Here is a 16,323-nt window from a genome sequence, read left to right as displayed (position 1 = left end):
AGCTGTGTTACAGAGACATGCGTTCCGAAGGCATTTTGGCCCAGAACAGGTTGATAAAGATGTGAATTACACTTCTTCATTTATAAAACATTGTTCTGGGGTGTCTGTAATACATCCAGTGTGTGTGTGTGCGTGTTTGTGGTTCTCTTGTTTAATGGCCACTCCCAGGTGTTCTGGAGACATTTTGCCCCAGAAGGGGATAATACAGGGATGAGAGCTATGCCTCATTTCTAAAATATTGTTCTCAAGTATCTGTAATGCATTCTGCTGTTTTTTTTTACAGTTGTTTGTTTAATGCCCCTCCCGGGCCCTTTCCAGAGGCATTTCAGCCCAGAATGGGTTAACAAAGGGATGGGAGTTCCACTTTTTCATTTCTAAAATATTGTTCTCCAGTGTCCATAATGGACCCCACTGCATTTTGCGGAACTTTTATTTGTTTAATGCCCGTCCCAGATTCTCCTGCGGTGCTCCGGAGGCTTTTTGGCCTGGTAAGGGTTAATAAAGGTGCGAGATTTCCACCTTTTCATTTCTGAAATATTGGTCTTGAGTGTCTATACTGCATCCCATTGTTGTTTTACGAAACTCCTGCTTGTTTAATGGCCGTGCCGGCTTTTACCCTGTCCCGAAGACTCGTGCTCTGGTGAGTCACCGGCAGGTCAGGACCGCCGCGCGGGAAGGGAGGGGCGCCAGGGGGCCGTGGCGGGCTTGCCGCCGGGAGACGCCGCGGGAGGGGCGGGCGAGAGCGGGGGAGGGGGCAGCGACCACTGAGCCGCCCAGCCCAGCCCAGCCCGCCAGCCCAGCCCAGTCGGCAAGTGCTCTCCGTCAGCGCCGGCGGCGTCTCCGCCTCCTCCTCCCCTCCAGGTGGCTCCCTCGAAGGGGAGAGAAAGCGGCGTGCTTCGCCCGGGTGGAGGGACCGTCCGCGAAGGAATCCAGATGTGGAGTGGTCACTTGTGCTGCGCCCTCGCCTCCGCCAAACAAGGTACAGCCGAGAGGGACCCCCGGAGGAGGAGGGGGGGTGTGTGAGCCGAACGGAGGGGGGAATAATGCCCTCGCTGCAATGCACCAGCCACTCGTTCTTGTTTGTGGCTTGATGCAGCCCAATCCTGAGGGTGACTTCAGAGGGTTTGACTCGCGGAATGGGCGTGCGGAGGGTGGCACAGTCTTCCATCCGCACGCAGAACGCGACGATAGTTGGCTTCCGTGAAACTGAGACCTCGTGCTCAATCCCCAGCACCCGTTTCCAGCGCCAAGTGATAGTAGTCGCAAGATGAGTGTCTCTGAGCATGGGCAGAGTTATCCCCCCCTTCCCCCCCTTCCCATATGTTACCAGGGTTTCTCCTGGATCAAAGGAGACGATTGCGGAGGGGCTTTCAATCTCCTGCTGCCCGTTTTGCCTCTCTCCGAGGGAGTATGTGTTTGAAACAGTGGGGTGGTACTGTTCCCTTCTGAATGGCTACTGCTGCTTCTCTGGAGCAAGTGATTGCTGATGCCTTACGCACAGTAGGCTGTGGCTGTTGATTTCTAAGGAAACCAGTGGCTGGAATTTTTGGCAGGCTCTGCTCTGGAGAAATGCCTGGATTCCGCTGGGATCTCAGTGCCAGGAATCAGTTCTGGATCATGTGCAGTGGCACAACTGGAGAAGATCTCTTAAGACTGGGTAAAGGGTATGTTTCTCTCACAGCTGAGGGTAAGGGGTGGGGCTTCTAAATTAAGGGGGGGGGGATGCTATCCTGGTAGGTTCTCTTTTTAGAAATTAACCATTAGAGATCTGTGTAGTTTTCTTTGTCCATAATCTATCCATCCTAAATATATGCTTGTTGGTCAGAGTACACCTATAGCACAATGCTCTGCTGGGCTGTTGGTATCAGTGGACATAGACTGGAGTAACAGTATAGAATTGCCCAGCTACAGTAGGATGCTATAGGTAGTTGCTCCAGTCTAAGCTAACGAAAACATTCCCAATTAGCCTGATTGAGGGTGATTTTAGTCCAGATGGGAGATGGTAATTTTGCAGGTGTAAGGAAAGGCTAAACTCAGATTTTTCCCCCCCTTATTGTCAGAGTTCAAGTTTGGAATGTGTTAGGTAATAGTAAATGAAGTGCCTATATTTATGTGGGGGCGGGAGAGAACCTCCTGCCTATTGCTTAAAATTCCTTCCTCTTATAGAATCTGATGTAATGATTTTGATTCCTGACTGTACTATTATGGAAGGGAACCTGAAGGATCTATGTTCATGTAGTTTTCAGTGTGCTTTCTTAAGAGAGAGGACATGTTGAAATTTTGGAAAGGAAGCCAAATCTCTTTTTCTAAGAGGTGATTGAAAGGAGATCCTGGATGATTCAGGAGTGACTCTCCCCAGGAGGTGGAAGAGGCAGTAGAGAGAACGGACTGTAGGGTTGCTTACAAAGAACTTTTGGCGGCTCGCAGTCTGACTCAGCCTGATGGTAGGAAAGAAAGCTGGCAAAGGAGGTGCCTGATTCAACACACAGTTTCAGGCTGCCTTGCTCTGCCTTGCCCTGAGTGTTTTTTCAACCTGTCTTCAGGTAACTGCATCTAGGTTTCTGCTTGCCTACTCACCAGGCTTCCTGAAACAGTATCTTTCATCTTGAGAAATGTAATTTGGCAATGGCTTGTCTGTGTGTCCTGCTCCTAGCCCAGTATTTAAAAAAAACCTAAGAATTTCGGGTGTGAAGGACAGGGTGGATATCTGAGAGAGAAACCAACGTTATCAACCCTTTATGGGAAGGACTTGCATTTATTTCCTGTTTTTTTGCCCTGTGGCAAGATTTCCAGAGGTATCTGCGTTTCATGCCAGTGATCTTCTTGGGAGCACAGTCTATACCTGAAATCCATCAGTTAGGCTTAAAACTAGTTTAAACAAAAATGTTTAGCTCAAAGATTTGTTATTACTCCAGAATACTTGCAGTGATTCTGTGACACTATGCTTAAGAGTAAATGATATGTGGATTGCAGCCAAAATCTTTACATTGCCAAGCTACCATAGTCAAACTATTCTCTGATTAAGAAATCCAAATGCCTCCACAAAGAAACTTGGACTCTAACAATGCTCTGGCAAGAAAAATTGTAAAAATGTCACAATTTATTAAGAATTATTATTATTATTATTTCAGTCTCTCAAGGGACTAAGGTTTGCCCATATATTGTTAAAATGTGTGCTGGTTTACACTTCTCTGGCTCAATCTTTTGTTTGCTCAAAATATTATCAGACCTTTCGGATAAAGGAGCTCTCTTAGGACAGAAAGAAACACAAGCCAAAAGTTAGCAGTTGCCAAAAATTACCTGTGCTTCCCACACAGACATGCTTGTGAGTAGTTTAGAAAACTTTAAAAGCAACAGAAATTTGTCTCCTAAAATAGTGTGTGTAGGGTGATTACTGGCATTAAACTCTTATTTTTTATCATGTGGTAAAATATAATTTTAAAGGGTGAGAAGTTGCCTTCAGACAATTACATATTGTAGTAACATTCATGTTTGGAAGCCTGGTGGAGAATGCATTCTGCTGGCAACTTAGATGTTTGCAATTTCAATTATGATTGCAATGCTCATTAAAGCCAAGGGTGCTGTTATTGTTTTAATGCATGTGTGTTGGCTAATGTAGTTTATAGAACACCGCTACAATATTCTTGATTATGAAGGGACTGGCATCAGGTCATTGTATTAGTCTCCAATGAATACTGCGCTTGATTTTTATTTATTTGTTAAATCTTGGTTTATCGTCTGTAGTAGCCAGTAGTTTACAACAGAAACAGCAATGGTGATGGAAGAGAATGGCTCACAGACTAAAGATGTGACTCTGAACAGAATTACTGTATTTGCTGGCGTATAAGACTACTTTCCCCCCTGAAAAACATGCCTCCAAGTGGGGGGGTCGTCCTATACGCCGGGTGCACTTCAGTTGGGATAGACATAGCTGCCCAAAGTGGCCTCCCGAAGACCGCCCGGTGCCCATAGTGGCCTCCCGATGCCCGCTCACCTCATTCTACATAACATCCAGTATCGCGTGGTATCCAGCATGGCCGCAGCGGGTCATCAGCGTGGCTGCGCCGAGCATCAGCAGTGAGACAGGGGTGCCAGCCTTTTTGGCATGACCGGCCCGTTCTGCTCAGCGGGAAGCAGAGGCGCTCCGGCCCTCCCCTAGTCTAAGCAGAGCTTGCTCATGTGCATTTGCGCCGGTCACAGGGAAATGCAGGGGCGGGCCGGGTACATAACAAACGTTATATTTTGAGTGGAAATGTTGGGGGGGTCGTCTTATATGCCCAGTCGTCTTATACTCTGGCAAATATGGTACTTGGGAAATAACTCCAGTGAAATCAATGTCAATTACTTCTGCATCTTAGAATTGTATATTTGGAGGAGGTGGGGAGATGTGGAAGAAAGGAAAAGACTAATGAGAGAAAACTAATCCACACTGGTGTAGAAGTGATTGTATTTTTAATGTGTAACTGTTTATAGTTATAGCAGTAAACAGACATGACACAGTATACATAATATATAATTCAAGTTATTTCTCTGTAATATTGCTGTGTGGATTGCAGTGTGTGTGTGCTTTAAGTTTATGTGGAGTGTGTTTCAGCAGGTATGTGCAAGCATCAGCCTCTCCCTTTCCCTGATATGTTGCTTGATATGAATATGAAGTGGGCGCATACTAGTGCAACACAGAAAGTACAGAAGTGTTGCCTTTTAATATGAGCTGGTCCTAGAGTTTTGTTTTGCTTTGGTGGAGTGCCTCTTGATAATGCTTACATGATTGGCTCTAACAAGATGCTTGTTTCAAACAATGCTTGTTTCAAATGTCCTGACCTGGTCCAAAGTCCAGAAAAGTGTTGGATTCTCTTGGAATTTAGAGTAGTCTTGGGAAATTAACATAATTTGGAGATGCCTTAAACTAATCAAATAATAATAATAATAATAAACACAAGCTTATAGCAGCTCGTGAACAAAGCTATATTAACCACCATTATGGATCACTGCATGTGGTATGGCCTGTGTGTTAGAAGGTAAAGGAATCCCTGTAACATAGGTGGAGGGGACAAAGCCTTTCACCCGGCTCTCCTCCTCCAGCTGTTTTTGAGAGAGAGAGAGAGAGAGAGATGCCAGCCCTTCAGAGACCTGTACAACATAAAATGAGGAAATCATAATATTGTACAATACTAACAATTAACAAACTGTTCAATGCATACAGTTCTCAGGTTAGATCATAAAAATAATTTAAAAGATTGAACTCCTGTTTCTCCTAGTGGGCTTTATTAATGTAAAAATCTCTATAGTACCTTTCCATACAACTTAGGGTCTTTAAGGAAGTGAAAATCAAAAATAATTAAAACAAGCTATTGAAATACATAGTAGAGAACCATCAGTTAAACAAAATGCTCAGATAAAACCTGTATGAAGGAAGGAGGGAGAGAGGGAGAGAGAGAGAGAGGGAGAGAGAGAGAGAGAGGGGGGGAGAGAGAGAGAGGGGGAGAGAGAGAGAGAGAGAGAGAGAGAGATCTCCCTAGGGAAGGTGTTTCTGGATGGCAACACAGCCAATCAGATTCAACTCTGGAGTGTTCCCTGCGGATGGCAGAACAGGAAGGCGGTCCCGTGGCTTCTTCGTTGTGAGGCTGGATGAACTTGATCAGACCGTCCCTCCTATGCAGACAGAGCACTGAGTGCAGCAGAAGTAGTTCTTTGAAAGCAGCTCTTTTTATTAGAACTAACAACCAGCAAAACCAACAATACTAAACAGTGAACAACCTCAATTTATCTTCAGATTGGGGAGCCAAAGAACCTGATTGGTCCCAAACCCAAGCTTCCAATAAGTCCATTAAAAGTCCAGTTAAAGTCCAGTTTCTGATTGGTGGGTTTACAATACCTTCATTTGCATATCAGACAGCAGTAGCATTATTGAGTCCACATACATAACAGCTACATTGGACTCCCAAAATTTTGGGATTCCCTCTCTCAAGGAAGCATTTCCTATCTCGGGGATCCGGTCAGCTGGACCTCTCTCCCCTCCCCACAGATTTAAGTAACCAGAAGGGGTAAGGGTGGTAGGCTTCAGACTTGGCTTGAAATTCCAGTAGGAGAAAAGTGGCAGAGGAAAAGAATGAGCACCCCATTCTAGCTTGGTACTGCTGCACTTGATGGAATATGGGTGGTTTCTAAATTCATGCTGAATGGAAAATGGGTAGTCTGTAAATTCCTGACAAATAGGTTTACATCCCTTGCACTGATCCGAAATATAGGTATTACAAAGTATTGAGAAAGATCAAAAACATTATTAGCATGGAGCTTTAAATTTCAAGCTTGCCATGTATCCCCCACCCTAGCCCTTGGGATCTCTTCCCCTCCCTGCAAGTCTCTGCCATTCACTTGTGCTAGGCAGACTAAATGCTTTGCCTATGGCAGAATTGAAGGGGTGATTTTCTAGTAGGGGTGTGCACAAAAAACCTGAGTTCCAATATCAATATGGTATTCGGATTTGGGATTTTGGTTTTGCTTCATTATACCAGGTGGGTCCTTGTAGTCAACGGGGAATCTATCTGGGGGTATCCAGCAGAATCAGTGCATGTACAGAGTGCCCAAAGAAGGTGCTCCCATCCTCCATTGTTTTTGATGGAGCAAAAGAAAAAAGTACTTAAAGCACTGGGTTTTGCTGGGCAGTAGTACATTGCACTAGCACTGCCTGGCACTCTGTATATGCACTGGCTATGCTGGGCAATATGGAACTTGGTCACATGAGTGTTCCACAAATACTTGGGTCTCTACAGAGCAAAGTGCCTCATCATCACTATACATATTTACATAGCTAAGTTCAAATGGGGTTTCTGTCTCACAATGTGCAAAAACAATACTGTGGGAAGAAATTATTCTTAATCCAAGTTTTGTAAATCATCTACGCTCAAAACTGTATGTGTAAAGATGTTTCTGCATTCACTTCAGTAATCTCATAATCCTCGGTCCCTGGGAAGCATGCCTGGCCTTGACCAGGGCCTGGGCCTTTTTGGTCCTGGCCCCAACCTGGTGGAATGAACTCCTGGAAGAGCTGAGGGCCCTACCACAGTTCTACAGGGCCTGTAAAACAGAGTACTTCCACAAGGCATTTGGTTGAGGCTAGGCTAAGGAAGATCTGGATCCCTCCTTTAGAAGCCCCCTGGATGCCCATCCATCTGGGCAGATGACCTCTCCCGAGGCTAGTAGGTGGTCTGAATGGGAACTAGACTGTGGGTTGGTTGGGAGGGAACAAATAGGACTGTGCTTTCAATACTGTATCATTTTATACCATTCTATGGATCTTTTATCTGTAAACTACCTCAAGCTGGCATGGCCAGGAGCTGTGGTCAATACATTCAAATATTAAAAAATATTTTTAAAATCTTTGCTGCTGAAAACTTTGAACAAAGATGTGACAAGGATGAGATAGGCCTTTGTTTGACTAACAATGCTACAAGAAGAGAATGTATATTGATCAGAAAACTGAAATTCAGAGAAGGTGTTTCTTTTTGCTGAGGATAAAAATATGAGCACATAGCATTCTGGTCTTGGCTGTCTTTCTGCACTGTTTTCCAGAGACTGATGTAAGAATATCTGCATGTTCCTCTTTGCTTAAAGGCCTATGTTGTAGCATGTCCTCCCCCACCCCCCCCTTCAGGAAATAAATTTATGGTGGCCAAGAAAGGGTGGCTAGTGCAGCAAATCCTTCATTGTGTTACAATGCAATCCTAAACAGTTACAGCCATTGACATCAATGAGTTTAGAAGATTGTAACTGTTTAGGATTGTAACACAATAAAATCAGAGTCCAGTAGCATCTTTAAGACTAAAAAAGATTGATTCAGGGTGTGAGCTTTCCAGTGCAAACACTCTTTGTCAAACTATGAAAGCTCACGCCCTGAATAAATCTTTGTTGGTCTTAAAAGTGCTACTGGACTCTGATTTTATTGTGCTACTTCAGACCAACATGGCTACCCATTCGAATCTTTGTTTAGAATTGTGTTGTTAGATTAACAAGTGGATGACTTATGCCACTAGACATTGTATATTACTAATCAACAATTAGTTGTGAATTGGAAAGCTACCCCATGTATATCTCAGTGGCTGGATAAAGTAGCTGAACTATCAAATATGGCTAGACACACCTGTATGATTAATAGAGGATTGGTAGAAGAAAATGAAGAATAGTCATGTTATTATACAGACTATCTTAAAAAAGGAATTTATACATACCAGATACACCATATGGTTTAGTAGAGAGAGAGAGTGAGGAGTTTCTACTTTTTTTGTATCAGATATGTAATGTCATGTTTAATCTTCTGTATTTCTGTTCTAGTTGCTATTTTACTTTTTATTAATATGATTACACCTTGAATAAAACTAAAAATTTAAAAAAACACAATTGGTTGTTAAGAAGAACCTGCAAGAAGAAAAAATGATGCATCCTCTTCTAAATTTCTCCACTTCTTCCAAGTCTCTTCTGTATTAGCAATATGGGCACTCTTGTGGGATGAAGTTTGCTTGATGGCCTCTTGCTGCTGATTCCTAGACTGTTTCCAAATGAAGGTTTTGGCTCAGATTTGCATTTGCATAGGTTTCAGTTTTTCATCCATTTCTGCACTAAAATCCCCCTTTTTGGGTAAAGACCTGATTTGCCCCTTCACTTGCCGTGCATTAGGGGAATCCTCAGAAATCCGTTCTTGACTTTCTGAAGTGCTAACTTACTGGGATCTGCATTTGAGTATTGGGCATGCCCCTTTCCTCATTGTCATCCTCCCTCCCCCTTCCGTTCCTCCCCTTCCCATGGGAGAGGTACCCTAGCACTTCCCTCTTCCATATACTCTGCATATCTTTTCCCCTCAATAGCACTCTTTAACTCCACGTTCCCTCACCTCCCCCTTCCCCCTAACATGTTTTTTTTAATAATCACTAAGGTCATTGCATTATGACACTGCCATGTTGTAACAAGGAAGCCTTTTTCATTTCTGTAGGCATTGAGCTTCTGAAGATGCGGGGTGCTGGGCGCAGAGAAATCTGTACGTGCCTCCCCAATTCTTCGCAGGGAGGCTATCAGACATTTGATTTCCCCAGCCTGAGTTCATTTTTGAAGCCGGTTGCAATATGGAGAAGGATGGGTGGGAAAGAGCCAGGATTAGTTTTGGCAACCCCGAAAAAGTGCTTGGGGGTGCACTGTGAGTAGGACAGCAACACCCTTCATGGCTGACTACAGGACGGGAAACTTGCTGGAATGTCTGGGGTTTACTCTTGAGTGAGTGTGTGACACAGCAGGCTGCAAAGAAGAGGCACCAAAGCTGAAAGCCTTTCTTAGCCCCCCCCCCTCTGGCCGGGTTCTCTTCCAGTGGGGCTCAGGCCATGGCCCAGAGAAGTGCACAGGGTGGCGACCCTCGACCAGAGTGGCTTAACCTCAGGGCAGCTTGGGTACCAGCGGGGCCAGGGAGCAGGGCCATATAGCGACAGAACTTCTTCATACAATGTCAGTCCCACTGAGCCTCATCTGTTTCTCTCTGTCCCTCTCCCTTTGGCAGGGAGAGAGAGAGGAACTGCTGGGTATGTCTAAATCACATGCTTGAGGAAGAGGTGGGCTTCTGCAGAAGATCTTCTCCAGAAGATCACAGTTGTGAAGGACTGCTGCCAGTTCTTGGTGTGCCTGTTGAAGGCTTTCTTGATTGTGGTTATGCAAGAGGGAGGAAGTGGATGACCTGGGAGAGGGGGCAAAAAGTACTATGAGTTCTAAAAAGTGCTTGGCAGTCTACATCTTTCTTGGGGTCCCTCACACACACAATCCAATTCCTCCGGTTTTAGGGTTGGAAATGAAAATGCCGAGTTCATTTGCTTGTTTGTCAGTTCTAAAAGAGGGGCCGAAGAGCCCAGGAACAGCTGGAGCCTTAGCCAGGTTCAGCCTGAGGGGATGAGATGAAATAAATGCAATCCTGAGAGTTTTCAATGCAAGGCCGCCTTAAGTTACTAAGGAGCATTGGGGGACGGGGGATACAACTGTGTGCCCAAAGGTAAAGCCTCCAAATTCTGCTTGGCATACAGCTGCAGCTCGCATCAGGGGACAGGATGTTTGTGTGGGTGGGAAATAGCATGAGACAACAATCCACCTTTTTGTATCCTCACCAAATTGTTTGTTTTTTAATGGTTTTGCATTATAATGCGATTGGGTTGATTTTAAAAAGCAACACCAGTATGATTTCAGACTTGGAAGGGTGGGGGGGCTTCAAAGGCAACAAAACTGTACTTCCAGATGATTGGGTTTTTTATCACATGACAAAGATGGGCATGTAAAAAATAGTTCCTATGAAATTGCTACTTCCTGCCATTTGGACTTCAGTCCAGAAACAAACAATTTGGGGGGCAAAAAGAGGGTGAAGGGGAACACAGGTTCCCAATGCGGAATGAAGAAAACAGTTCAGAGTGCAGTCCTGAACTTTAAAAGTAGGAATCATCATGAAAGGACAGGTGGGGGAGTCCTCAGTGTGGAAAATAGTCCTACTGTACATCACTTGTATGTACAAAATTTTACCTTAAATGGGGGAGAGAATTATCCTATCCTGTAATCTTATTTATGGGGTAGAGTCAGGTTTTTTTTAGTGAGCTAGGGCATCATCAGTATTCTTCTTCACCAGCATTCTGGTAACTGTACTGAAGTAGTCAGAAGTAAATTTATTTTGAGACTAAATTCAGACAAGATGGTGATTAGCAGTCCCAATTCTTAAGTGAGTGGCCAGGCAAATGGAGTCTAGTAAACTTTGCCCATCATTGAGACTTCAGTTCTATAATCATGATTGCTATCTTAAGGGATGTGCTTTATCAAGCTTTCCTGACTAAGGCTTTACTGAGAGACAGAATTGGGAAACAATTCACATTTTTGTAGTTTTCAGGGTGGAGTCATCTGCAGTGGTCCCCAACCCTCGGTCCAGGGACCGGGACCGGGCTGTGGATCAGTCAGTACCGGGCCGTGGCTCCTTCTTGTCCTCCTCCCCAACTGCTGCCATTCTGCCCCCGGTTCACCTTTGGTGCTCTCCAGTGGCTGCCATGGCTGGGGCTCCCCCTCAGTATGGCACTGTGCAGCTGCTGCTGGCAGTGCCCCCCATCGAGTGGTGGGAAGTCAGGGGCACCAGCGGGAAAGCAAGTGGAGCAGGGGCTCAGGCGGTGGCGACGTCCCTCGGCAAAAGACTACCCCCCCCCCCCGGCCTCAGTAAAATTGTCAAGCATTGGCCGGTCCCCGGTGATAAAAAGGTTGGGGACCATTGATCTAATGTGTTCTGTCTGCGGCCGCCCATGAATAATATTCAAAAGTTACAACTGCTGCAGAATATATGTCCATTTTTTCACAAGGTCAACCATCTGTGATTGTACAACAGCCCAGGTTTTATATCAATTTCTAAGGTGAATTCAAAGGACCCCCCCCCCCATTTTAAGCCCCTTTTTAAAGCATCTGCATGTCCCTTCATAAGTAGTTATGTCCTTTAAGACCAAAACAAAAACTCTAGCCATTCATGTAGAGCAGCTGTCCCCAACCCCCGGTTGTCAAGCGTTGACTGGTCCCTGGTGATAAAACGGTTGGGGACCACTGAGAGTATGTTATCTGGAGACATAAAAGTAGAACTTCTTGGGTAATTGCATGGCATTTTTGAAACTTCATACCAAAGGACGCCTACTCAAGCCCATTTTTGGAGGCTTTTTAGAGACTGGTGACAACTGTATGTCTTGGGAAGACATTTGGTCTCCCTTCTGTCTGATGAGGTAAGATTCTCTGGCTTTCTACTTGGTTTATATGTTTCAATTTGCATAAAATGAACCACTTTTGTTTGGCAGAAAAAGTAAGAAATGGGTGTTATAAATAAATGTACTGATTGTGATGTGCCATCTGTAAGTAGTGCTTGCTGACATCTTAAGCAACTATAGGTAACTCTCACGCGAACTCCACATTTCCATTGTGTCAGAGACTTTCTTTTAAAGATTCTGTTTTTCCTTGGCAATTATTTTTAAAGGCTATATAATTCATACATAATAGCTGACACAAGCATGTTAGTGGAAACCTTTTAAAAAACTAATTTCTTCACCTAAAGGAATTGCTGTGTAGATGACACTTTAAAGACAAAAATAATTAAGTAACCTTGCTCTTCTTCCCCCCCCCCCAATAGAACACATGAGCAGTTCTACATTGAGCTGTTTAACACCCAAGGATACTCATTAGTCTGAGAATCTTTAACCTTGCGGTGTTTTGTTGTTTCAGATTCCTTTTAGGTAATCAAATCAGCATTGCAATCTAATTTCCAAAGCAACCTTACAAAAAGCCATGTGCAAATTTATTTCTTCTGGTGTTAACAAATCTTTGGAATTGTCTGCAGGAAGACCATTGTATTGTACAGGATAACAGTTATTCTTGGTATATTAAAAAACAGGAATACCTGAGATAGTGGAACAAATGTTATCCTGGATATAACATTTATTCTGGATATATACATGGGAATGCATCAGTTTAGATATGTATTTTTTGTTGGAGACCCATGGCAATTTTGCATGTTGTTCTTTTACTCTAAGGCTAATGAGAACTCTGGACTTCCTTCCCTATAAATCAGAGAGTTCTGGTTATAGTAAAAATCTGAGCTAAAATATGGAAGAGGAATAATGATCTTTGTATAGACATTTGTATAGAGTTTTGCAAGGTCCTGTTCTTAAATTCTATGCCAGAGCATCTGTGTAATAGTTTAATTTTATATTACCCTAGGGTAATGAGAAGTGTTCTAGAAAGGTAATATTAAACATATTGATTTGTGCATTTTTAAATATGAATACCTTCAATGGCCTGTTAAAATTTATTTATTTTTGTTTGCACACCAGTATCTGTTGCTTTTGTTTATTGTTCAAAAAACCACTTTCTACAAATAGTCCTCAATGTCATGGATTTATGATGTCCAATATTTGGAAACAAAGCCAGTCTCTTGTACTTTTCAAAGGGCTTTGAAAGTAATAAGCAGCCCCTTGAATTGAGTCCAGTAGCCAGTGTAGCTGTTTCACAATGTGTTATGCAATCATATTATTGTATCTTTGTCAGCAAATGAGCAACAACTAATACTTCTGAATTGTCATAGGTTATGGAGTGATTAATTACTCAGCTGAGTCTGGAAAGGAGGCTAGTTCACATAATATATTAGAGAGAGAGAGAGAGAGAGAGAGAGACAGACAGACAGACAGACAGACAGACTAAATAAAGCCGTAAGGGCTTTGGGGGAGGAGTTAGGGCGGGCTCTGTCCAGGATGAGGAAGGGTGCCGATTGGCCCCTTCCTCTGGACAGACCATCGGCCGGGGGCTCCCTCATCTGCAAACTTGATGAGTAGTCCAATGAGTAGTTGGAGATCTAATTCAATGCAACTGTCTTTGTTCTATAATATAATTGGTCCTGACATTTGATTGAAATGGGTCAGGGGCAGCAGTGTAATTCTGTTATGGCTACAATTGCCCTGCAACCAGCTGCTTGGCTATCTTGCCTCACAGTGGTCAATCTGATAAAAGCCTACCTATTGGCCTACCTATTCTCATTTTGGGAAAGCTGTTTTTGAAAGAGTCTTACTGTTGTCGTCTTAAATGTTCTAGGAAAAGTTCTCTTCCCCAAAGGTTACTAACAATTCTGATAAAAGGGATCCTGATGTTAACTTTGGAAGACTTGCTGATATATGTTTTATTCTGCTGGTCCATGACTGTAAGAAATTATTGATTGACTTTGGATGATTTAAATATCCAGAAGGCTAAGGACTGGTCTGGGAAATGGTGGCCTTTAACACCCCAAGAACCATTCAGAGAGAGCAGTGCAAAACTATTCAAGCAGCAGAGACAAGAAGGCAGTGAATCCATCACAAACCTCATGTTTGTGTCATACTGAATGGTAGATATTTTCTTAACAAAGCATCTAGAGCAGTGGTCCCCATTAGAGCCATTAAAGCAAGCTCCGCTTGCTTTCCCGTCAGTGCCCCTGACTGCCCGCCGCCCATTGGGAGGCACTGCCAGCAGCTGCTACGCAGTGCCACACCGAGGGGGAACCCCAGCCATGGCTGGCCGCTGGAGAGCACCAAAGGTGAGCCAGCGGCAGAGTGGCAGGGCAGCCCCCGAGGCAGCAGCCAGGGAGGAGGATGAGGAGGAGCCGCAGCCCGGTACCGACTGATCCGTGGACCGGTCCCAAACTGGAGATTGGGTACAGCTGATCTAGAGGCCTAGGATAACAGACTAGGAATCACTCTAAAATATTTTCATGAGTGAGAGGCAACTCGTGCACTGCATCTGTACAAGAGGTGAGGTTTGTGTACTGCTTTACGGCAAATACCCATTTGAACTCTGATGAGTTCAATCAAAGTTATTTGATTATTGCTTCCATCAATGCTTTTCTTTTTCCTGTGTACAGAAATAATCTGTAGCCCTGGTGATGTGTTACAGTGAATACATGTTCACATCTCTTTGTAAAAAAGAGCTAATATGTATTCACCTTGTAACTGAAACAAGGGACTGATACCTTGATAAATATGTCCCACATTCAGCTGTATTTGTGTTGAATATAAAATGAAAATTACTCAGTCATGTATTTAAAAAAATCAAGTGTACCATGTGTGCATTCACTGTTACTTTTGAACTGGGCTACTGTGGGTGAGGGAGTTGTATATTTTAGCATACTTCTAATGTCATATTCTTCATTTAGGTATGAACTCTACCAACATTTGAATGCTTCATAGTATCCTGTTTATGTTGGAAGTGGCTCTTTAAAACCCCTGGGCTAGGATGTAAGGATTTTATTTTCTTCACTCTTTCATAGGAATGTCTGCTCTGCCCAATCTGCTTAAATGTGCCTTGGGTGCATTTTGCTTCAAATAAGTTGATTCAGCACAATAACTCAAAAAAATGAAGCCTAGCAACTAAATATATGACATTTATTGAAATTCATACTTTACTGTTGAGCTCATTGCTTTCAGAAATATTGAAAATACTAAAGGGATTGCAGATGCAATTTGATTGAATATGCAGTTGTTACCTTTCACCTTCTGAAAATTGATTCCCTCCCCCCACCCCTGAGTTACGTAGACATTGAGAATGTAGGCTCAGTTGAATAGGTTACATTTGTTTTCCCCCTCCCCAGGCAAGTTTTAACAAGCTTTGAAATGCACTGGCAACTTAGTATAGTTCTGTCTTGCTGTACTATTCGTATTTACTTGGAGACAGCTATTTATCTGAAATGGTACGATGACACATCTTTATGTTCCTTTGTATGAAAGGAAAAAAACCTTCTTATTGTAGACATTTCCTGTTTTCTCTGTACACTCCTGCTAAAACCAAACCTTCCTTCCTAAGAGTGTTAACTATTCTGAATCTCAAAGTCATTAAATGAAATATGAATTTCCATAGGCATGTCTTGACAAATTAAAGACTAGCTTCAAATGACAAATCAGGCTTCTCCCCATTTAGTTTGGCTTCTCTTGCTCTTCTGGAGCTTGTCAGTCTTTCTGAAGTTTCTTTTAGGTGCACAGATATTCCTACAGTCCCGTTGCTTCAACGCCACACTGCACCTCTTATTTGAACTCTTAACACCCAAATATTCTTTCAGGCTATTGTTCACCTATCCAAAGATGACAAGTATCTGAGACTCTCTGCTGTGTTGGACTGCTTTGCTTCCTTATAGCACTGGAGACTTTACCCTTCCTTCATTCTTGCAGTAGATAGCAAGGTGGCACAGATGAAGGAATGTTCCTTCTGCCTGTTGCTACTGCAGTAGAACTGGGTCAGAGAAGCTGTCTAAAGATCACCTAATTGTAAATGGATTCTAACACTTTTGAAGTAACCCTTGGAGAAGGAATCTGCATTTGTAGCCTAGGTTTAGTGCTGGCCATAGGCCAAGTAAAAGTCCTGATGATTCTGTACTTCCCCTTATTTGGAGTTTATTATTAAAATAACACAGAAGTAGGAGATTGAGAGGCAGGAAAATTATCCCAACTCCACCCTGAATTGTGCTTCCCTGAAGCAGCTGTATCATGCTGCTTCATGATAAGGCTGGCCCTGATACAGGACCATAATGTACTCAGGCATGTCCAAACACTGCATGTGTATAAATGAGGATGAACTTCGTAATAGACTCAAGTAGGTAGCCATGTTGGTCTGAAGCATTAGAACAAGCCATTTCCACACAGAGAGCCAAATCCTGCGTCAACTCCTGCCTGCAATTGCAGGATAGTGAATTGTGCATTTTTGCCCCTCCACACTGTAAAGCTATTCCACTACTTTTTGCTGCAGTGTCGTGCCTTTTCCCCTCCTCAATGG

At 43.5% G+C, this 16,323-nt stretch overlaps 1 protein-coding gene across 4 annotated transcripts in view; it reads left to right on the top strand.

The window, feature by feature from the left end:
- Positions 1 to 471: 471 nt before the first annotated feature.
- Positions 472 to 16,323, top strand: part of MET (MET proto-oncogene, receptor tyrosine kinase) — a 123,352-nt gene continuing 107,500 nt past the window's right edge. The window contains exon 1 of one of the 4 annotated variants that reach the window (XM_077338443.1): positions 472 to 488. The gene's annotated coding sequence lies outside the window, so the exon portion shown is untranslated. Of the gene's footprint in view, positions 489 to 621; positions 641 to 782; positions 980 to 1,494; positions 1,665 to 16,323 lie in introns of those variants that run through there. The other 3 variants (XM_077338442.1, XM_077338439.1, XM_077338440.1) reach the window with 3 other exon arrangements.

Source organism: Paroedura picta, chromosome 5 (assembly GCF_049243985.1).
Source record: "Paroedura picta isolate Pp20150507F chromosome 5, Ppicta_v3.0, whole genome shotgun sequence".
Classification (NCBI taxonomy): Eukaryota; Metazoa; Chordata; class Lepidosauria; order Squamata; family Gekkonidae; genus Paroedura; species Paroedura picta.
The sequence above is the reverse complement of the archived record's forward strand: the minus strand, read 5'-3'. Positions and strand labels throughout refer to the sequence as shown.